This window comes from Meriones unguiculatus, chromosome 2, assembly GCF_030254825.1.
Source record: "Meriones unguiculatus strain TT.TT164.6M chromosome 2, Bangor_MerUng_6.1, whole genome shotgun sequence".
NCBI classification, from domain to species: domain Eukaryota; kingdom Metazoa; phylum Chordata; class Mammalia; order Rodentia; family Muridae; genus Meriones; species Meriones unguiculatus.
Genome location: NC_083350.1, coordinates 33,045,804 through 33,070,362, shown reverse-complemented (window position 1 = coordinate 33,070,362; position 24,559 = coordinate 33,045,804). Strand labels below are relative to the sequence as shown.

At 40.2% G+C, this 24,559-nt stretch overlaps 1 pseudogene; it reads left to right on the top strand.

Moving 5' to 3' along the window:
• Positions 1–20,370: 20,370 nt before the first annotated feature.
• LOC132652498 (small ribosomal subunit protein eS27-like) lies at positions 20,371–21,307 on the top strand (annotated as a pseudogene).
• Positions 21,308–24,559: the final 3,252 nt, after the last annotated feature.

Here is a 24,559-nt window from a genome sequence, read left to right as displayed (position 1 = left end):
AAGAAGCATAAGCCTCAGAGCTGCCTCAGCCTTGCCATTTTCAAAGCTGAAAATACTACACAGCAGCTAACTAGGAAAGCAATTAGAAGATAATTTGCTAATTGTAAGCAGTGTGTTTTGCTGTTTTAGACAAGGGAAGGGCTGATATGCCTTTTCTTTCATCTGATGGTTTTGTGATTAATACCATAATATCGTTCATTGAATTTTGGCTAAGTTGTTTCCACAGACCCCACACCCCATTCAATAGAATATAACCACATGAAAATAGTAGAAGCAAATTTTTAATTGCTGTCACACCAGTACTAAACTGTAACAAGAAAAAAAAGAGTATTCATTAATTTTGAACTCAGTCCTACCTGTTTCCCTTTCCCCCTTACCCCAAACCTATCTCTAATTTTTTTCAATAAGAAAAAAAAAAAACACATAAAATGCATCTAAGATGTATGCTTTCAAGATGAATCTATTGCTAATTTAATCCTATAGTGACAGAAAACTTATCTTCCTGGGAGAGTAAAGTTAAATTTTCTGCTTCTTAAAAATACACTTTTAATTTTTGAAATTAATATAATTACATTGCTTCCCCTTTCCCTTTTCTCCCACAAACCTTCCCCACATAATGCATCTCCTCTTGCTCTCCCATAAATTCATAACCTCTATTTCTTTAACTATTGTTATTTAGGCATGTAAATATACTTGTAAATACAAATTACATATACCTAAATATACAAGTCAAACCTATTCACCTCATATAATACTACTTGTTTGTATACGAATTCAGAGATGACCATTTGTTGTTGGGTAACCAATTTCAGGACAAGAGCAATAGCCTATAATGTTCCAGGGGTCCTAGGACAATTGACCAACAACTCAAACGGGCTTTGGATGCCTGGTGTTGGGGTGTTTGTTTAATAGTCTGTGGATCTTGCAAGTAGTATTGTTACCCCAGATGGAAACTGCTATATAATAAATATACATAATATAATATAATAAATATATAATAAATATAAATATAAATATACATAAGATATATATAATATATGTATTTTATGTATATGTATACATATATGTATGTGTATTTATATATAGGTGTATGTGTGTATATAAATGATAAATAGTATGATTCCTTATAACTTTTTCAGACATATTTACTGTTACTTTATCCTCCTCCTCCTCTGTGGTTGTTTGAATGAAAATGATTCCCATATGCACATAGGGAGTTGTTTTATTTGAAAGGATTAGGACTAGAACTTATACCCTTATTGGAGTAGGTGTGGCCTTTTTTTTTTATTATTTTGAAATAGTATGTCAGTGGCCGTGAGCTTTGACATTTCAAACATCCAAGCCAGACCCGATGGTACTTCCTGTTCCTGCTGCCTATGGGTCCAGAGGGAGATCTCAAAGCTACCTCTCCAGCACCGTATGTGCCACTGCTTTTCACCACGACAATAATGGCCTAAATCTCTGAACTATACTCCAGCCCCAATTAGATGTTTTCTTTTATAAGAGTTGACATGGTCGTGGTATCTATGCATAGCAATAAAACCCCAAGAAATTCCATTATTCTGCGTTTTTCCCTCCCTCCCTAATTAATGTCACTCTACTTTTATCATTTCTCCTTTCAAATCCTGCTATTGCTCCCTCTAACCACCATCCATGACCACTTTTCTTTTCCTGGTTTCTATAGTTACCCCATATTTTACAATCACATCAAATGATTTGAAGCTAGGAGTGACAGATGAGAGAGAAGATGGAATATTTGTTTTTTGGAGCCAGTGTTATTTCATCTGATATGATCTTTCTTCATCCCATCCATTGATCTGAAAACTTCTCAACTTCAATTTATTTACAACTCAATAGTATTCCATAGTGCATATATATATATATATATATATCACATTTTGATTATTCACTCATCAATTGAAGGACTTCTGAAAGAATCATTTTTTAATGGGTTGTTATATCAGTCTATCTATCTATATTAATCTAGCTAGATAGATAGATAGCTAACCTCTATGGTTTGAGGTTTTGTTTTATTTGTTTGTTTGTTTGTTTGTTTGTTTGTTTTTTAATGTATTCTGGATATGTCCAGATACTGTTTTCATTGTTGTTGTTGTTTGTTGTTTTGGTTTTGAGGGTATTGTGAATTTGAATGTTCTGGCAATGATATGCTGTAAGGAATTTCTTTCTGATCTTGCCTATTTGGTATTTTGTGCTCTTCTTGTATATGTGTTGTATGCTTTCCCTTAGTTTAGAGGAATTTTCATCTATGATATTGTTGAAGATCTTATCTATATTGACCTGGATTCATCTACTTCATTTATTGCTATAAATTTAAAGATTTGATTTTTGTTTGTTGTTGTTGTGTTTTGTTTTCATGGTGCCCACTGTTCTTCACAAATCTTTTACTGTATTTTTAATTTTTTTATATGCTCTTTGCTTACTTAATCTATATCTGCAGCTTTATATTTGAGTCCTCATGTTCTGTCTTCTGCTGGAATCACTCTACTTACAAGGCTTTCCCTGGAGTTTTCTAGTCAGATTAGCCAGGTTTTAAATTCCATCTTCATTTCTGTTTATGTTCCTCTCTTTGATGTTTTTGTCTCTTTATTGATTTCTGTTTTTGAATTCCAGATTACCTCCTTTCCATCAGACTTAGGTTTGTATTTTCTTAGGCATCACTTAGACATTTATTCTCTCTAAGTAAGTTCATTTGCTCTAAGTTCCCTTAGATGTTTCTTTGCATCTTACTTAAAGTCCTTGAATTCTTGATGAAGTTTATAATTATTCTTTTGAATTCTTTGTCCTGGATTTCACCTGGTGAACATTTCTACAGGACTAATGGTTCTGGGGGCATGGGGACTGTCTTGATCTTTTGTATTGCTTGATATTTTTGCAGTGAGTTCAGGATATTTGGACTTCTTTCATTAGTTCTGTATCTGAGAAGAACAAAGCCAGCTGGGATAGAATGCAGGATGAGTGAGCTGGGTAGGGGCTGATGTTATTTGGAATGAAATCGGGTATACACTGGGGGCTGGCTGTGCAGCATATGCAAGCAAGGCCAAGCTTAGAATTTGAGAGTAGTTCTCTGGGCTGGGGATAGTGGGTTTAAGAGACAATCAGGATGACTCATGTTGTTAGTCCCCCGGCACAAGACGTGCAGGGTCTGGCTGGGCAGAGAAATTGAAATGTCATCCTGTAAGTGGGTGTCTAGTAGAGTGTGTCCTGGCCAGAGGCTGGAGGTTGGGAGCCATACAAGCAAGGTTGCTCAAACTAGGATAGAAAACTGGGTTGAGACCTAGATCGATCAGAGGAGTTGCTGAGGATGTGTGGAAGAGAATAACATTCAGATTCTTTTGGCTAGACCCTTGTAAAGGGTGTGTGGGATCTGGCTGGGTGCGGAGGCTAGAATATGGCATGTGAGTTTCTGCTTTATTATATAAGACAGGAGAGAGAGGATGGTTTAGCTTTAGTCAGGGTAGAGTTCTGAGAGAAAACAGGAGCTCTCTGTAGGGTAGTAGTTGCCATACCAATTGAAAGAAGGCTAACCCTCAGAACATGCTAGAGCTTCTGAAGCTTTGAATGTTTGACACATTCTCTCTAGGCAGGCCCTAAGTCATTTGGAGCCCTTCTCCTGGAGTCACCCATATGAGGCAGATGTCTTCATCTCATTCTGTGTGGATCACAAAACTTAAAAAAAGAAAAAAAAAAAGGAGTCCTGCTGAGAGATGACAATGCAGTTCCTATGACTTCTGAAGCTTCTCAATGGGTTTCCATTGGCAATTGAGGCACTTCAGAAACCGAGCCACAGTTCAGGGTGAGAATGCAGGTAAGGCCTATTCAGAGAGTCTGTCCCAGGGAATACTCTTTCTTCTCTTGTATGTCTGCAGAGATGGAACTTTTGTGACACATCTTAGGGCTAGATAATATATACTCATATACTTATATCATTGTTGTAGATTTATTTGTAAAAAGTCTTTCATCCTTCTTCATATCCTTTGGTAGGATGCTTACATCCTACCAAAGTTTTTGTGAATATGACACAAACCCAGACATCCAGGAAAGATGAGTTACAATTGAAGAATTGCCTCAATCAGATTGGCCTTTTGGCATGTTTGTGGGGCATTTTCTTGACTGTGGATGGTGTCATTCCTGAGCAAATGGGCCTGGACTGTATTAAAAGGAGAGTCAGGGGAAAGCAAGCCTGTAAGCAGTGTTTCTCTGTGGTCTTGCTGAGGTTCCTGTCACCAGGTTCCTGCTCTAGCCTTCCTCAAAGACAGACTGTGAAATAAACCCTTTCTCTCCTCAAGATCACTTGGCCATGTTACCACCGCAACAGAATATAAACTAGAACAAAATTTGTTTGACTAGGACACAAAAACCCCTTGTGCAAAGAAAGCTTAATTCGGCAGCTTTAGGTCATGAAGACCCTGCATATTTTCCAGAAGGGCTTGGCTAATCCCTAGAGGATCTCCCAGCACCTGGATCATTCTGTCCTGTAATGGTGCTTTGTGTGCCTGGAGCCCTGGGCCAGGAGGCACCAGTTTTATCAGATTATTTTTGTGATTTATGAAGAAAATCTAGTTTTTCCAGGGGAAGGGGGGGTTGGAGTCTGGGTTGGTGAGGGTAGACACACAGGGGTGACATGTCACTGTGAGTGTCGGGGACGAAAGCACAGATCTCAGGCACAGGTAATCTTCACCGCAGGGCAACGCTTTGCTTTAATATAACCTGATATGGCTTGATTTCTTTTTTCTTCCCAACTATTTCCTTTATTTTATTTCGGCTTTGGGTTATAAATCTAAATTTTTCAAATTTCCCTTGGCACTCCTGAGGTCTGTGTTTAAAAAATCTTCTTCCGGGAGCCATCAAGTGAGAGATCCCATCTCCTTCTGCTTTGCCCCCTCCCTTCTCACTAACCTTTTGCCTTGGGCCTCTCACCTGGGGAGGCATTGCAAGTCCTTTTTAATTAACTTGCCTGTGACCTGTTCGGGTGAGCTCATTCACCCCTGTAGCAAGCTCTATTGTCAACGGTGAAGGTTGACAGTTCAGGGATTGAGACTTGAGGCAGACTTTCAAGGGGGTGGACTCTGAGAGCCGTGCTGCTAAAATTCCAAGCAGCTTGTAACTCATTTGCCACCTCTGCCAGCCCACTGAAAGATGTAAAATAGAGCAGCACAGGGCAGCTTACCAGTGACCCAAAGCTAGAAGGGAAGCAAGCAGGCAATGAAAATGGTTAGCGCTTTCCTCTCTCAAACATACATCCTGGGTTTGACCTCCTAGAACAACACTTAGCTAACAACAAGGAAGCTAAACCAATGACAATAAAATATGGTTAACAGGACAATTCACAACCCAGAAAATCACAGCAGGTAAACAAACTATCAACAACAAAAAAATTATGGTTATCCATCCTGACCTACCTAATGACACATCCTGTTCTTGGGACCATACCTGAGTCCTACTACCTAGCCAAGGCAGATGTCTATGATAGGACCTGCTCAAGCAGAGATTCACTGATATGTGCAAGTTAATATTTTGCTCATGTGCCTATTTCAGCCATCTTACGCTTAAGACATTATATATGAACAGCTGGCCTAAAACTACAGAGCACAGATGTTGCACCAGAAGTTCAAGCCACAGAGGATAGGCTACAGTTCTCGTGCCACGTCAATAACAACTATAATGAACAAAGGCCTGGAGTAACCAGTAAGTCCCTCTGGCCTATGTGAGTTGATATTCCCACAGGTGAGATTGTATTTTCTTGCATCCATCTTATTAAAAACTCACTTAACCTGTTCCCTTACCTCTGTTTTTCTTCTTCGTTTGGGAAGTGTTCTAGAAGAGATGTTCCTAACCCTAGACCATTCAATCAAAACACCAGATATTTTTTAGGCCTCTGGTAACGACATCAACACTCCAGATGCATTCTAATGCACCCTGCATCCACACATTTCACTTATTTCCAACCTAGGGCAGTGTTCTTATTCTCAAGTTGTCTCCTTTCCTATCAAGAGATCAGCAAAACCAAATGAAACATTCTAAAAATCTACAGGTGTTATATAATATAATATTTTTTTTCTTTTAAGAGCACAATTACTTTATCCTCCAAATAAAACTCGGTATGTTTTCTTCTAATATTGCAATATATTTGGGCTAAAATTAAAATTATGAGGACATTTTTGTTTAGAAGGGCCAAAACAGAAATCTCTTTTTAGTTACATTACTTTTGGCTTTCTATTGAGGTTATAACAGACTATGACAAACTAAGTAGCTGAAAACAACATTCATTACTTTCACAGGTCAGAGGCTACAGTATCCAGGCTGGTTTCTGTGCTGTAGGGTTCAGAAGGTCAAAGTCAAAGTCTTTGTCAGTGGAGCTGGAGGACCCAGAAGACAATGAGCTCAGAGCTGAGCCCAGCTTCTTTCGGCAGAATTATTCCTTGCAGCGTGGAAACGGGGTCCTTGAATTTTTCTATCAGTTAATGAGGTGGTTCCCTACCTCCCACAGGTTCCCCCCCCCAGCTCTCATCTTATATATGAACAGCATCTACAGCTGAAGAATGATGTCTTCAATGTCATGTACTCAGACTGTCGCTCCTTCGTGTCTTCTGCCTCATGAAATTTCTAAGGCTAACCAGAGAAACTCTCTCTTTTAAGGGCTCGTGTGGTGAAGTTAAGTCTACAAATAAAATCCAGGGTCATCTCTCTATCTGAAAGTTAAGAATCCAAATTACATTTGCAGTATCTTTTGTCAGGTAATGTAATGTTTTTGCAGGTCTGGCGACTAAGGTTTGAAAATATTTAAGGGACCAACATTCACCTATCAGCCCTTGTCTGCAAGTGTAGTGACCAGAGGCTGTTCAGGTACACCCAAATATCCTTTCTGCAAGAGTCACAGGACTCTGATGGCTCATCTCAGCCACTTTCTCTCACTTAGCTTCATGCCTGTGTCCTCTTCCACCTACTGGGAAAGACGGTCTCAAGTTCCCAGTGGACAAAGGGTCAGTTAGGTGGACATGCTGAGTGTGAAATAAACATGGAAACTGTGTCCTTACTCCTGTTCTGTTGGATATGGAAGCATTCCATCAAGGGAAGTTGGAAGCATCTCATTACTACCAGGTAAGAGACAGCAGACCGGGATCCACAACTCTTTAAGAGAGCAGGAGCTTAAAGTATATAGAAAGTGGTAGAAGCCAAGAGGTGGTGGATCATGCCTTTAATCTTAGCAATCATGGGGCAGATGCAGGAGGATATCTGAGTTCAAAGCTAGCCTGACAATTTTTTTTTAATGTTTTCTTTCAAGTTTTATACTGGAATGATTTGCTGTATGACCTTCGTTACAGTTTAAAACCTCAACATCATTAAAGAATGGTAGGTGAGGAGATATATTGTGCCTACTTAAAAACAAATACAACAAATAAACATTCAATACATACATTGTCCAATATAACAAAGGAAGTAGGGTATTCTCAGAGCTGGGAGAATAAGCACTCTCAAAGATGCCTCCTCTGTGTATTTTCGGTTTTCTTGGAATTTGAGTTCTGTTAAGGCTCATTTTTTTCAAGATTCTCGGATCCAAGAATTACATGATCATAATGTCAAGAGAGAAGAAGCAAGGGTTAAAGAAATGACCACTTGTGTCTTTCACAGAAAGTGAAAAATATTCATACTTACAGCCTACAGGTAGTAAAAGTCACAAAATATATTGGATTAGAGACACAGAAAAGGATCATTTGCCTGTCAGTAGCCACTCCGTTTTTTTGTTTTTTTTACTATATCGGAAGTGTTAATGTCTTTCTCTATAACCAAATGACAAAGCCCTAATTCTTAAAGTAAAGAATAAAACAGGAAAAAAAAAGAATAAAACAGGGGCAGATGAGATGGCTTAGTGTTTAAGAACACTGACTGCTCTTCCATAGGTCCCGAGCTCAACTCCCAGCAACCACATGGAAGCTCATGACCATATCTATAACAGGATATGATGTCCTCTTCTGGCGTGTAGGTGTACATGTGGATAGAGAACTTCTAAATAAATAAATAAGAGCCAAGAAAGCCTTGAGACAAGAAATGCACATTTCAGAAAAACACAGAGAAAGAAAGAGTGTGAGATACGCCATCGATCCAAACACCAAAGATCAGCCAGGCATGGTGGCACACACCTTTAATACTACCACTCAAGAGGAAAAGGCAAGAGGATCTCTGAGTTCGAGGCCAGCCTGGTCTACATAGCCAGTTCCAGGACAGCCAGAGCTACATAATAGAGAGACCCTGTCTTAGAAAAACAAAAAACAAACACCAAAGATAACATTGTTTCAAATGGCCTGCTGAAGAATTACCAAGAGGGTAAACAACATATTAGCAATGTTTGTGTGAGCATGAATGGAAGGATAGTAAAAGAATAGACATATATATATATATATATATATATATATATATATATATATATATATATATATGGTCCCAAAAAGTAAAGCCCAAAAGTAACAACAGAGTAGTCGTTTAGTCGTTTCACTCATTACTTTAATTCAGTACAGTATCACTAAGGTAGGAGACAGAGAGGTGATAGATTTGGATAGCTGACTGGGCAAAAATAGCAATCATCTCTATAGCTAAGTTAAACAGACTTCTGGCAAGGGATGTTTTAGCGTATCGGTCTAACATACCAACGACGTAAGCATTTCCAAGACTACCATTCATTTTTCCATAACTAATTTTTCCATAGGTAATCTTAAAATAAGCCATAAGAATCATTTCCATCATAACAGCGGCATTTTTAGGGTTGCATGTTCACTCGTAGCCCTCGCTCACAAGGAAAAAGTCGCTTCACTCAGAATTTTTTTTTTTGAAAAAAAAAATTTACAATCCCTTCACTATCGTGCATTCCTTGGTAATCGGAAAACCCCATTGTTTTCCACGTGTTGTGCCCGGTATATGTTCAGTGAAAATCAAAGTTAAAAATCATAAGCATTAAGTAAGTTTCAACCAACACAATAAAATCAGTGAAATCCCAGACACGTCTGTGGCTATAACCTGAATTCATCCCGGATTCCAAGCGGTCCGACATCAATGAGACGGAACGCTTTGCCCTGTTGCACAAATTCCCTCTGCAGCCTTCCCAGCAGGATGAGTTACAGCCCAGCGGAAGGACCCTGAAGCTCGGGGTTTTGTACTGTTCTTGTTTTGTTACTCGTGACAGGTGGGGTCTGTGAGAGGCTGAGCTAAATGACCACTTGCCCTGAGTCTGAAGCTACAGTCCCCCTTTGCAGAGTGGAGGCTGGGAGGGCTGCGACTCTTTTTCAGGAGTAGTCACAGACTGCCAGACCCACCGTGGCGGCCACCCTGCTGACGAGCTGGGCATCTTGCCCGCATCCATTCTCCTAACGCTCTTCTGGCTCCTCTCCTCGCTCGCTTACTGCCGGGAAGTGACAGGTGCAATGTAGACCAGGCTGGCACGCCGTCGGACTGCTCTAATGGCTGGGACTTTCTGTCTGACAGGATTTATCCAGTCGTGATGGATGGTGGCTTGAAAGGAAGAGGGAAGTGAGAAGGGAAACTAGCTGCATTGCACCACGGGGGTCTGTAAAATGCTCACCTACGAGACAATAGGAGAAGCTCGGTATCTGACGAGAGTTGAGGGAATTAAGAGTAATTTGATTACAGGTGCTCAACTGGCATTCATTTTCCTCCTATTATCTGAGAGCCCTCCCTGGAGAGAGAGCACTAACCTTGAAGGGAGCCGATGAATGGCTCTATTAAAAGCTCTGTAGTTTGTTCATGGCTCCGTAGCATCTGACCATTTTATGAACCCAGTGGAATTGTAAATAGGAAACAGAAGAGAGGAAACGTCTTCCTCAAACACTGTACAGATGACTGGGTCTGTCTTCAGTGATTTGTAATCCAAAAGGAGACTCTGCACACGGAGAAAATGATGCAAGCTCATAACAGTCCCCCCACATCCAAACCTTGAGGGTTCCCTTTAACAAACAGGGTTTTCAATGCTGTGTGATAGCAGACTGGGATGGTGTCTTACAAAAACAAGCACGATTATTTTTGATAAAATGTGATTGATTTTAAATAGTTTGCTAATGATATTTTTACCTGTCTGGTTTGCATTATATACAGCTGTTTGATTTTTATCTCAGTTAAAAAATAAACTCTTAAATCTTTTGCAGTACGTATTTTCAAACACCATTTTCACAGGGCTGAATACCTTCTCTGAGTAACTTATAGGTGAATAAGTCACTCCCGTCCCCTCTAGTGAAATTACGCTGCGATACCGACAGTTCAGGTCTGATGACATTTTACAAATCTCACTCTGAGGCTGATATTGGTTACTTTTCTCTTTCATTTCAAAAGAGTTACTGTTTTCTTGGTGTTGTGGCTTAATAGCGTACTTCTGTTATATTACTGATAAGAACATAACATCTGTATGTTATCAATAAGAAGAAAACGTTGAATGGAAATTTAGCCAAAGCCTCATGAAATTCACAAATAATTCATGCAAAGTGGAAATGATACTTTTTAAAAATTCAGTTATTCTTTCCAGTAAGCTTGAGCTGAGAGTTAAAAAAAAATCATCTTAATGTTCTGATGATTAAAAGTGTAGAAGGAAAGTTTTCTCTTGTACCAGAATTTACTGTCATGGAGGTGCATTATCTTTAAATTGCTGCCCGCGTTTGCATTTATACACACCACCACTTATGCACTAAAGGATGGTGGCTCTTTCAAAATGTTTGCTGGAAGGTACTCAGTGATCTTATCTTTCAAGCAACTACTTCTGAAATATCCCAGAACTTCTTCAGGTTATGTAGTGTTTTATTCTGGAAACAGGCAAAAGTTGAACATTCTTTTTGTTGTTGCTGTCTGTGCCTAAAGAAAGAGCTAGAACTTTTAAGCCACACGAGCATTCGTGGGTAGTTGGAATACAGACCCCGCATTTATCTAACACCATCTGGCTTTAACCCTACTCAGCTAACATGAATTCTGAAATGAGTCCCATCATTTATTAGAACAGAAACTTGATCAGTAGCTTTTTAGAGCTAACTGTTCATCATTCTCATATGGCATACACACACATGCAAATACATGTAATGATTGTGCGCGCTACCTGTGCGTGTTTGTGTGTGTGCCCCTGTACACACGTGTACACAGAAACCAGATGTCAATGCCTGCCGTCTTCCTCAATTGCTCTTTTCTTTCTATTTTGAGGTCTCTGACTAAGCCTGGAACTCACCAGCTGACCAGACTGACTAGCCAGCCAACTCCAGGGATCTGCCTACTTCAATCACAATGTGCTGGGGCTACAAACACACTTACTGCTCATGGTAACATTCTGGCTTGTGTGAGTGTTGGGCATTCTAATTCAGTTCCTCTTTTCTTGAGCATTAAGTGTTTTATTAAATGGGCCATCTTTCCACGTGTAGTCCCATATTCTTTAAGCAATAAATGTTAAATGTTTTCTTTTTGTGCTACATAAAATGTTATTGCCAAACGTAGACATTTACTATAGACCAAATGGTGGGAGCTACATTTTTTTTTCTTTTCTTTCATTCTAGATTACTTTTTTGCTTACACTCTTCAATAATAGTTAACCAACACTTAAAGATTAGTCATCATGGGGGGAGCCAAGATGGCGGCGCCAGGAAAACAGCGCGTCTGAGAAGCAGGACAGCACTTTCCGTGCAGAGACCAGGAGACTGAACTCGGGCCCTGAAACTACATCGATCGTGTTTCCCAGGTGAGGGGAGGCTCCCACGTGGGAATCGGTTGGGTCCACTCACGGCTACCCAGCCAGAACCTGGAAGAAATCCCGGGTAACTCGGGCTTTGTGTTTCCGGGCTGGAGCCACAAGTGGGCGTGTCCCAATCACTTTCCCAGGCTGATCCGTGGGCACAAGGGTACCTGAGACTGGGAGTCCCAGTCGCGGGGGGACCCCACGGGGAAGCAGGGTTGCGGGTCTGATCGCAGGTCACCCAGTCTCTCCCCGGAAAGTCTCTGCCGCCATCACAGCCGAGCTCCTGCCGCGCGCAGAGAGCTTTGCGCTCAGCTCAGCAGTACAGACAAGCTGTGCGCCCCAGTACAACAGGGACTGGGAACCCCTGTCCGGAGAGGACCCCCACAGAGAAGGAAGAAACCATGCTGCTGGGGTCACCTAGGGAGGATTTTCTTTTCTGGTCTAATTTATTGGGTGTTCTATAGGCCTCTTGTATTCTTATTGGCCTCTCCTTTAAGTTGGGGAAATTTTTTTCAATGATTTTGTTGAAATCTACCAGACTGCAGATTGCAAACAGACAGAACTGAGTGCCCCAAGACACCAGAGCAGTACTCACCCGCCACAAATTACCACAGCTGATCACTAAATTTACAGCAAGAAACCCAGAAGGAGGGCAGCTGTCTCCAGGACTTCTCCCGGTGAGAGGAGAGCCCTCTTGACTAATCAGGACCACAGTTACCAGCCAGGTCTCTATGCCTGAGGTGAGCTGTAGCAACTCCTGAAAAACACCAGACATCCAGGGACTATACCCAAAAAGCTGGGAAGGCTTCCTTGAGGAAAAACCATCTTCCTGCCAAAGGGATTCTCTCCACTACAACAGTCCAGCAACAACCAGAAACTAAATTCAAACAACTAAGATAGCCCAATGTGTAGAGGACAGCGTAAAAGTTCAACCAACAAAAGCCAGAGCATTATGGCATCTCCAGAACCCAGTTATCCAGGGGCAAATAGCCCTAGACACCCCAGCATAAATGAAATTCAAGGAGACGACCTAACATCTATGCTCAAGAAGATGATAACAGAGGAAACAAATAAAATACGAAAAGAAATAGAAGAAGATGAAGCCAAACGGTATGTGGCCTTTAAAGAGGAAATGCTTAAATCACTGAATGAAATAAAAGAAACAGTGGATGGTTCAAACAAACAGCTGAAGGAATTGACGGAAAAAACATGAAAATACAGTCAGACAGGGGAAGGAAACCAACAAAATAGCTCAAGACCTGAAGATAGAATTGGAAAAATTAAAAAGAACACAAATGGAAGAAATTGTGGAGAGAAATTGTGCTTAGGGAAGAAAGCAGGAACTACAGAGGTTAGCATAACCAATAGGCTACAAGAAATGGAAGAAAGAATCTCAGGTGTGGAAGATACAATGGAAGAAATAGATGTATCTGTCAAAGAAAATGTTAAATCTAAAAAATTCCTGACATAGACCGTCCAAGAAATTCAAGACAACATAAAAAGACAAAACCTAAGAATAATAGGAATAGAGGAAAAAGAAGATTCCCTGCACCAAGGCCCAGAAAATATTTTCAACAAAATCATTGAAAAAAATTTCCCCAACTTAAAGGAGAGGCCAATAAGAATACAAGAGGCCTATAGAACACCCAATAAATTAGACCAGAAAAGAAAATCCTCCCGCCACATAATAATCAAAACTGTAAGTATACAGAACAAAGAAAAAAATACTAAAAGCTGCAAGAGAAAAAGGCCAAGTAACATATAATGGCAAACCCATTAGAATCACACCTAACTTTTCAACAGAGACTGTGAAAGCCAGAAGGGCCTGGACAGATATCATGCAGACCCTAAGAGAACACAGATGTCAGCCCAGGCTACTATAACCTGCAAAACTCTCAGTCCTCATAGACGGAGAAAACAAGATATTCAATGACAAAAACAAATTTCAACAATACCTACAAACAAATCCAGCATTACAGAAGACACTGGAAGGGAAAATACAACCCAAGAAAGCTAGCTACATTCAAGAAAACACAGGAAATAAATAACCTTACAACAGTAAAACAAAAAGCAACCAAGCACACAACCTTATGACCACAGCCAACATCAAAATCAAAGGATCTAACAGCCACTGGTCATTAATCTCTCTCGATATCAATGGACTTAATTCTCCAATAAAAACACAGACTAACAGAATGGATGCATAAACAAAACCCAGCAATCTGTTGTATACAAGAAACACACCTAAGTCACAAAGATAGACATTACCTGAGGGTAAAGGGATGGAAGACGGCTTTTCAAGCAAATGGACACAAGAAGCAAGCAGGAGTAGCCATTCTAATATCTGATAAAATAGACTTTCAACCAAAATTAATCAAAAGAGATGGGGAAGGACACTTCATACTCATCAAGAGAAAATTCCACCAAGAAGACATCACAATCCTGAACATCTATGCCCCAAATACAAGGGCACCCACATTTGTGAAAGAAACATTGATAAAACTTAAACCACATATAGATCCCCACACACTAATAATGGGAGACTTCAACACCCCACTCTCAACAAAGGACAGGTCAACAAAACAGAAATTAAACAAAGAAACAATATCTCTAACAGAGGTCATGAATCAAATGGACCTAACAGACATTTACAGAACCTTACACCCAAACACAAAAGAATTTACCTTCTTCTCAGCACCTCATGGAACCTTCTCCAAAATAGACCATATAGTTGGTCACAAAGCAAGCCTCAACAAATACAGGAAGATTGAAATAATCCCTTGTATCCTGTCTGATCTCCATGGAATAAAGCTGGACCTCAGCAACAACAGAAATAGCAAAAAGCCTACACATACATGGAAACTGAACAACTTGCTACTAAAAGACAGCTGGGTCAGGGAAGAAATAAAGAAAGAAATTAAAATCTTCCTAGGACTCAATGAAAATGAAGACACAACATACCCAAACTTGTTGGACACAATGAAAGCAGTGCTAAGAGGAAAGCTCATAGCACTAAGTGCCTTCAAGAAGAAATTTGAGACAGCGAATTCAAGCAACTTAATGGCTCACTTAAAAACCCTAGAAAAAGAAGAAGCAGGCACACCAAGAAGGAGCAGACGGCTGGAAATAATCAAACTCAGGGCTGAAATCAATCAATTAGAAACAAATAAAACAATTCAAAGAATCAATGAAACCAAGAGCTGGTTCTTGGAGAAAATCAACAAGATAGAAAAACCCTTAGCCAAGCTAACTAAAAGGCAGTGAGACACCATCCAAATCAACAAAATCAGAAATGAAAAGGGGGACATAACTACAGACACTGAGGAAATCCAAGCAATCATTAGGACTTACTTCAAAAGTCTATACTGAACAAAATTTGAAAATTTAAATGAAATGGCCAATTTTCTTGATCGATTCCACTTACCAAAGCTAAATCAGGACCAGGTAAATCAATTAAATAGTCCTATATCCCCCAAGGAAATAGAAGCAGTCATCGAAATTCTCCCATCCAAAAAAAGCCCAGGACCTGATGGTTTCAGCGCAGAATTCTACCAGACATTCAAAAAAGAGCTAACTCCAATTCTCTTCAAACTATTCCACAAAATCGAAACAGAAGCAACATTACCAAACTCATTCTATGAAGCCACAGTCACCTTGGTACCTAAACCTCACAAAGACCCAACCAAAAAAGAGAACTTCAGGCCAATCTCCCTTATGAACATTGATGCAAAAATACTCAACAAAATACTCGCAAACCGAATACAAGAACACATCAAAGATATCATCCACCATGACCAAGTAGGCTTTATCCCAGGTATGCAGGGGTGGTTCAATATACGGAAATTCATCAATGTGATCCACCATATTAACAAATTGAAAGAAAAAAAACACATGATAATCTCCCTAGATGCTGAAAAAGCCTTTGACAAAATTCAACATCCATTCATGTTTAAAGTATTGGAGAGATCAGGGATACAAGGCACATATCTAAACATAGTAAAGGCAATATACAGCAAACCTATAGCCAACATCAAACTGAACGGAGAAAAACTTAAAGCAATCCCACTGAAATCAGGGACAAGACAAGGCTGCCCACTCTCTCCATATCTCTTCAACATAGTTCTGGAAGTCCTTGCTAGAGCAATAAGACAGTTGAAGGAGATCAAGGGGATACAAATTGGAAAGGAAGAAGTCAAATTATCACTATTTGCAGATGATATGATAGTATACGTGAGTGACTCCAAAAACTCCACCAGAGAACTCCTACAGCTGATAAACACCTTCAGCAAAGTGGCCGGATACAAAATTAACTCAAAAAAATCAGTAGCCCTCCTGTATACAAAAGACAAAAGGGCTGAGAAAGAAATTAGGGAAACAACACCCTTCACAATAGCCACAAATGACATAAGGTACCTCGGAGTAACCCTAACCAAGGAAGTCAAAGACTTGTATGAAAAAAAATTCAAATCTCTGAAGAAAGAACTAGAAGAAGATATGAGAAGATGGAAAGATCTCCCATGCTCATGGCTTGGCAGGATTAACATAGTAAAAATGGCCATCTTACCAAAAGCAATCTACAGATTCAATGCAATGCCCATCAAATTACCAACACAATTCTTTACAGACCTGGAAAGAAAAATTCTCAACTTCATATGGAATAACAAGAAACCCAGAATTGCTAAAACAATCCTCTACAATAAAAGATCTTCTGGAGGTATCTCCATCCCTGATCTTAAGTTGTACTATAGAGCAACAGTTTAAAAACTGCATGGTACTGGCATAGAAACAGATTGGTGGATCAATGGAACCGAACAGAGGACCCAGAAATAAACCCACACACTTATGGACACCTGATATTTGACAAAGACGCCAAAACCATACAATGGAAAAAAGATAGCATCTTCAACAAATGGTGCTGGTCCAACTGGATGTCTACATGTAGAAAAATGAAAATAGATCCATACTTATCACCCTGCACAAAACTGAAGTCCAAGTGGATCAAAGACCTCAACATAAAACCAGACACATTAAATCGGCTTGAAAAAAAAGTGGGGAATACCCTAGAACTCATTGGCACAGGGGAAAACTTCCTGAACAGAACACTAACAGCACAGGCTCGAAGAGCAACAATCAATAAATGGGACCTCATGAAACTGAAAAGCTTCTGCAAAGCAAAGGAAACCGTCATCAACACAAAGTGACTGCTTACAGATTGGGAAAGAATCATCACCAACCCTTTATCTGACAGAGGACTCATATCCAGTATATTTAAAGAACTAAAGAAGCTGAAAAGCAGCAAACCAAGTAATCCACTTAAAAAATGGGGAAGAAAGCTAAACAGAGAATTCTCTGTAGAGGAATACCGAATGGCAGAGAAGCACTTAAAGAAATGCTCAACCTCAGTAGCCATTAGGGAAATGCAAATCAAAACAACCCTGAGATTTCACCTTACACCCATGAGAATGGCCAAGATCAAAAACTCAAGTGACAACACATGCTGGAGAGGTTGTGGAGAAAGAGGAACCCTTCTCCACTGCTGGTGGAAATGTAAACTTGTATAACCACTCTGGAAATCAATCTGGCGTTTTCTCAGACAACTAGGAATAGTGCTTCCCCAAGATCCAGCCATACCACTACTGGGCATATATCCAAAAGAGGCTCAAGCACACAAAAAGGAAATTTGCTCAACCATGTTTGTAGCAGCTTTATTTGTAATAGCCAGAAGCTGGAAACAACCCAGATGCCCCTCAACTGAAGAATGGATGCAGAAATTGTGGTACATCTACACAATGGAATATTACTCAGCAATGAAAAATAAGGAAATCATGAAATTTGCAGGTAAATGGTGGGATCTGGAAAGGATCATCCTGAGTGAGTTGTCCCAGAAGCAAAAAGACACACATGGTATATACTCACTCATATAGACATACAACATAGGACAAACCCACTAAAACCTGTGCATCTAAAGAAACTAAGCAAGAGAGAGGACCCTAACTAAAATGTCCAATCCCCATCCGGAAAGGCAAAGAGGATGGACATCAGAAGAAGAAGAAAACAGGAAACAACCTAGGAACCTACCACAGAGGGCCTCTGAAAGCCTCTGCCCTACAGACTATCAAAGCAGATGCTGAGCCTGATGGGCAACTGTTGGGCAGAGTGAATGGAATTTTATGTAAGAACTGGGAAATAGTAAGAGCTGGAGAGGACAGGGTCTCCCCAAGGAGAGCAACAGAACAAGAAAATTTGAACACAGTGAACTTCCCAGAGACTCATACTCCAACCAAGGACTATTCATGGAGATAACCTAGAACCCCTGCACAGATGTAGCCCAGGGCAGTTCAGAGTCCAATTGGGTTACATAGTAATGTGAAGAGGGACTGCCTCTGACATGAACTGACTGGCCTGCTCTTTAGTCACCTCCTCCTGAGGGGGAGCAGCCTTACCAGGCCATAGTAGAGGACAATGCAGCCACTTTTGATGTGAACTGATGGACTAAGATCAGAAAGGAGAGGAGAACCTCCCCTATCAGTGGAATTGAGGAGTGGCATGCATGCAGAGGGAGGAGGGAGGGTGGGATTGGGAGGGGAGGAGGGAGGGGCTTATGGGGGGATGCAGACTGAATAAAGTGTAATTGATGAAAAATTTTAAAAAAAAGGGAAAAAATAATTTAAGAACCTTAAATGACTTTCAAAATGGAGGAAAACATGGAGTTAGTCAATTTACATGGAGCACATCTCGCCCCTGGGGGCAATAGTCTCCTGAACCTACTCAGACCTCGGACACCACCACTGCTAGTTTTAGAACTGATGTAGGATGTTCCAACGAGGGGGTTAAGGCTTCTCATAATATTTCCTATAAGCCCACACCTGTTTGTTTATATCCCCCATTTCTATTCATTATTAGCCAGATAGAGCCAAGTAATTGTGGTAATGATACTTGCTTTTTTGCCCAATGCTGGAATGCTAGTAAATTTACTAGCTGTTTACTCGCATGCCTCGCTGGGTGCCTGTGCCCGTTGATGCCCCTCATGCTATGACTCCCTTCAGACAGAAAAGGGATCTTGGAATTACAGCCGCCATTGTTACTGCCATCTCATTGGCGGCTGTTGGAGCTACCACTGTGGCATTAGCCAGGAGTCATACTGTGCAGACTGCTCAGACCCTGAATAACCTTTTAGCCAATGTAGCTCATGCCTTAGATGTACAAAAATGAATTAATGCTCAACTAAAAGGAGGCTTGATGGTGTTCAATCAGAGGATTGACCTCGTGCAGGAGCAAATTGATACCCTATGGCAAATCGCTCAACTTGGCTGTCAATGAAAGTATGCTGGACTTTGAGTCACTAGCATACAACATGAGAATTTTCCCTGTGCTGCAAATCTGTCTAAACAATTTTCTAGCTATATTTTAGGTAATTGGACTGGAGAATTCCATATTACGATGGAGCAGCTGAGAGTGGCCATTTTCACGGTAAATTCTACCAGAGTGGACGCAGGACTAGCCACAGGATTATCAACATGGTTTGCTGCAGCCATGAATCATCTGAAGGAATGGGCGGGCATGGGAGCGTTAGCAGGCCTTCTGGTGTTGGTCTCCTTGGTTTGCCTGTGGTATATATGCAAGATTAGAGTCTCACAACAGCGTAATGCAGCCATGACCATTCAGGCCTTTACAGCCATTGAAGCAGGACAGTCTCCCCAAGCATGGGAGCTAAAATGTTACACTCAGGATGCGAGGCTAAGCACTGCACTCAGGGTCAGCCGCTTTGGACCCAGAGAAGAGCATGTCTGAACATGCGGGTTGATGCCCCAGGTCCCGCCTCTGAGAAAAAGGTATCAGACGGGTCTGATGCTCTTTGGGTGGATGACACCTAAATGAACATCGGTACAAAGTCCCAGTTTATTTCTAATATCAGAGATCAGACCTCTACTCTTGCCTGATGCGTCTAAAACAAAAAGGGGGAACTCTAGAGAGCTGCGTAATGCCGCACCTTAAAGATGGAGCTGGTTTCCGCCTTCCACCTTCCCGGTGGTGAGTGCTCTCTGTCACGAACAATTCACATTTGGCTAAGGCTGAGGATCTGGCTTGCTTCCATGTATGTGGACCTATCTGCATTGCCCACGTGGCATGCTGGGGCTGGCTACCCAGAGGCTATTTAAGCTGTGGGCTGGCTTTCCCCTGGGTCAGATGATTGTTCAAGGTTCGTGAATAAACTGCATTGAAAAAAAAAAAAAAGATTAGTCATCATGTACCTACCTACAGAAATTATATATTATTATATTATTTATAATTAAATTATTATATTATTTCCTATAACATTAACGACATTATCTCCATTTTACAAGTAAGAAAATAAAGCTGAAAAAAACTTAGAAAACTTCTCTTGAGGATTCCCTCATTTGACAACCATAAAGCCCTTTATCTTCACTGTATAGTGTGCATGCCACTCCACTTTTTCACAGGGAAAAAAATGAAATTAATAACATCTAATTTGTCTTTTGTTAAAAAAAAGAAAGAAAATCATACTAAGAACTACGTCTTTGTTAGCAAGATAAAATTTTTCATCTTTTTCATTTCAATCTAAATCTTGTGAATTTTCAGTATAGGGGAGGTTCTGTTCACAAAAGGTGACAATCATGATTCCAGAATCTTACCCAAAGTCACAGAGTCACTTGCCTACTGAGCCTACTTCAAATGGTTGGATGATTGACTTCATTGATGTCGGCATTCAAAGCTGACCCAGAAGGGATTGTTAATACAAGTCTTAATATACAAGTTAATATAACATCTTTCCTTCGAACTTATGACCTATTAGAGGTAAAATTCTCAGTGTCTCTAATCCCTTAAAGAAATGGTGGCACACACAGAAATTAGAGATTTCTGAAAAGTCCAGAGCTTTGAGCTGAAATAAAATCCGAATCTTGCAATGTTTTACTTCTGGTGGTGAACACCCTGGGTGTTCTCCAATACCCACTACATTTCTTGTTTCAAGGAATAAATACCTACCTGTGTTTCCCTGGTACTTACAGTCCTAAGCGACTGAAGGGCTTGTATAGATGTGAGATGTGGGTGACTCCAAAGCCACAGATTCTGCACTCCACTGATGCTTCATGACACTGTGGTCTGGTTGCCTTCATGGCTCCCATTTCAGAAATAAATGAACATCAAATAATTGATCCTTGTATCTCAATACAAAAGAGTGGTGTATGGGTTCCATCAGAGCTCTGACTCTTTCTACAGGACCACACACTCTCTTAATCAGAAGTACAACAGTAAAGAAGTGATACTTAACTTCAGAGATCTGGAGTAGGTGCAATTGCAGAACCGTCACCTTGCCTCTGTCTAGAGATCTGTTAATAACCTTCCTTGAAAGACAAAACATAAGAAATGGCTGGTTCAGAGGCCAAATCCTTACTTTATGGATGTGAAATGTCCAGATTGCTGTAAGATAACTTCAGTTTTCAGCCATGCTCAGTCATTCTTTGTGTAAGCTGTTCAACAATGCCATGACACCCCACAAGAGAAAAAGCCAGGCTCACAGAAGGTTGTTCATTTAGAAGAAAGCAACACTAATCATCTATCTGATTTTGTTTCTGAGTTTGTGTTTTACATAGGTCATAATTTTAATTTGTCCTTTGAAATATCCATCTATAATTCCTAGATGCGCATTAAATTCTTGGGAAATTAATCCGCTTCTTCCCAAGATCATCCCTGCTGGCAAAGGACCGTAATAATAACCAAATATAACCACTGGTTATTTCATAACATTAAATCTTTGGAGATAAGGCAAGAGGTTTATTTGTGGGCAAGACTAGAGCAGCAGTGCCTGCAGTAGCATGCATGAAATCGACAGTACTTATAGTTTTTCTGCCTGCTTTTTATTTCCTGGGTGACCAGAAGGCAATGGCAAGAAATTGCATTGGATATCCCTCTTGGAGATACACTCATTGGTCCAATGGTATCCCTTTATACAATGCCTGCATATGCCATGAAGCCTAGGCATTCTTTCTGAAAACCAGTTGCTGCCAGAAAGGGCTTGTTCACCTCTCCTTGGAAAGTACCATATTTCTTAGAGTTAACACATGAGAAATTTTGAGATCTGAGACTTTTAGTGGATTAGCTACACCTTCTTTGAGCAAATGTACCAAAATCAAAGTGCTGGGCATTTTGCTATCTGAGACCCTTAGCAATAGCTTGTCCTATGATGTTCACATGACACTCGTGGGAGCCAGTATCAGTTGTGTCACTTACCCACTCATCTATTGGTACTGCCTGTGCCTTTAATGGTTTAAAAACTCTTTTAAATTCAGTATTCAAATTCTCAAATATCAAGGTCTCTATCAACACCTGTCTCATGTCAGGGTCTGATACAGCTTTATTTTACAGCTGAAGCAAACCATTGCAAGAAATCTGTGAGACTTCCCAAGGGCCTGTAAAATCTTGGTAATTGTGGTAGACATTTTCACAGGTTCCTCAACTTTGCCACAAGATCTTAAAGCCACTAAACCACATTGTTCTATTACAGCCTCACCAAATTGAACCAGTTCTTGTAAATTAGAGAACCACCCTTCACCATGCAACTGTTCTTTAACGATATTCATTTCCCTTGCTTTATCTCATTGTTCAAGGTCTCTGCTTTCTTTTTCTACTATGTTAACCATTATAAGTACTGACCAGCCTTTGGCACAGCTGATAACAGACCCTTCCAGTCTTGTGGAATAAGTCTATTTTGGGTAGTTCAGTTACTTTTTGCTGATGCCCAAAAACAGAATACCCATTCCTTCACAATCTTCCATTTCACCCTAAGGCATTAGAAACCAACTTTCCCATTCTACCTTAACTTCACATTGGGAATCACTTGTAACTAGACTTTTGGATACTTTATTGGGTTCTTTTTCCTATCTTGCTACACCATCCTGCTCTTACAACCCCTCTCAACCCTGCAACACTAGGTAGGAGAGGAAGGTAAGAGGGCAAAGGGGGCATTGATCTCATTATACTACTTCCTGTTAATTAAGGGCATCCAGTTCCTTGGGGCAAGTTTGATCTTTGTCATCAGGATATCTCCAACTAAGCAACCAGAAATCCAGCAAACAGGATTTAGCAATTGCAGCAGCCACAGCAGCGGGAACAACAGCCACTGCCTCTCTCTCGGCTCTGACATTTATATACCCTCTGAAGAGTCCCCAGAATGCAAAACCTAAACCATCCTCAGCTGGCAGAACCATGCTCCTGCAAGAGCCAAAAACAAACCACAGTTAGCTGCTGTAGACAATCTGAAACAGCTCCATATCCCACACTTGGGCTTTAAACAACAATATTCACACAACGTATTTGAAAGAAACCGAAATTCTCAGCATACCCCATGGAGTAAGTAGACTGTGTGCCACCTCTAAAAATTAAAAAGTTCATTCTATATATGCCCACCATGACCTTCCAGCACTTTTTGCTACTATACACCCTGGAGACACTGATAGGTAAGGTACACTCTTACTCCTGTGGACATAGTTACATAAACACTTGGGACAACTGATTGGCCTTGTATCAGAGTCCCTACCCCCACTATTCCTCCACGACACCTAATTAGCATGCAGAGAATGATGGCCTCCATTCTTCTACTACTCCACACATCCAGCTTAAATCTATCAATCACAGGAGAAGAAGCTGCATAAAGAATACTATAGTCTATTGGATCTAAAGCATACATTCCATTCCATGGGGGCACAATAAGACAGACATATCTGCAAAAGAAAGTCTTTACTGCAAGAGCCATGCTTACAAATGGATAAAGACAACAGCGTTAACACAGGGACACAGAAACATGTAAGAGCAACGTAAAATGATGCCTTTGAAGAAATTCAATGCCTTCCTAGTAAGCCACACACACGCGCCGTAAAAGAAAATAGATAAAATACCTGTAAAAAGATTCCAAAAGAGTGTTTCTAAGTAAAATTAACAAGATTGGAGGGTAGCTGCAGTAATGGCTCAATGGTTAAGAGTACTTCTTCCTCTTCCAGAGGATCCAAGTTCAATTCCTAGCACCCATGGCTGGTAGCTCACAATCACCTGTAATTTCAGCTCCGGTGGTGTAAAACCCTTTTCTAGTCTCTATAGGCACCTGCACTCATATGTGCATGTCCAAACATGTACACATAATTTAAAAATTTTTAAAAATGATATATTTAAAAGACAAGATGGAAAAGAACATAGACAGAAAATTCAACATTATTATAATAAATCATGATCTAAATGAGATTACTATAAAATCAATCATACACCTTGGTTCTAAAATAAATCATTGAATATAAAATATATAAAGAACCCTAATAATAGAATATATCAAGCAGAAGGAAATATTTTCTTATCTTGAATGCATGTTATTTTAAATAATGGAAAAAGAATGATAGCAGGTTCTAAGACTCATGGGACCACTCTGAAGACAAGGAAAGCCTGGCTGAAAACTTACAATTATTGGGAAAGATACATACTAACAGAACCAGGAATCTCAAAGGAGCAAATAGTTCCCCTTTGTGGCCCATTATTAGAAAGCTGTCAAAGCCCAAGAAAAGAAAATTCTAACAGCAAGAGAAAAAAGGCAAATCATGTTCAAGAGAGGCTGTCTGGGTTAATGAAATACTTCTCAGCTGAAACCTCACAGACCAGAAAAGAGGGTGATGCCATGTTTAAACTCCTAAAACAATCAAGTTTCCATCCAAGCACATTACACCAAGAACAATCACCACCCTTCAGACATGAGGGAGAAACAAGACATTTTTGAAGTAGCAGAAATAAGGAATTCACCATTACCAGACCAGACACACAGTG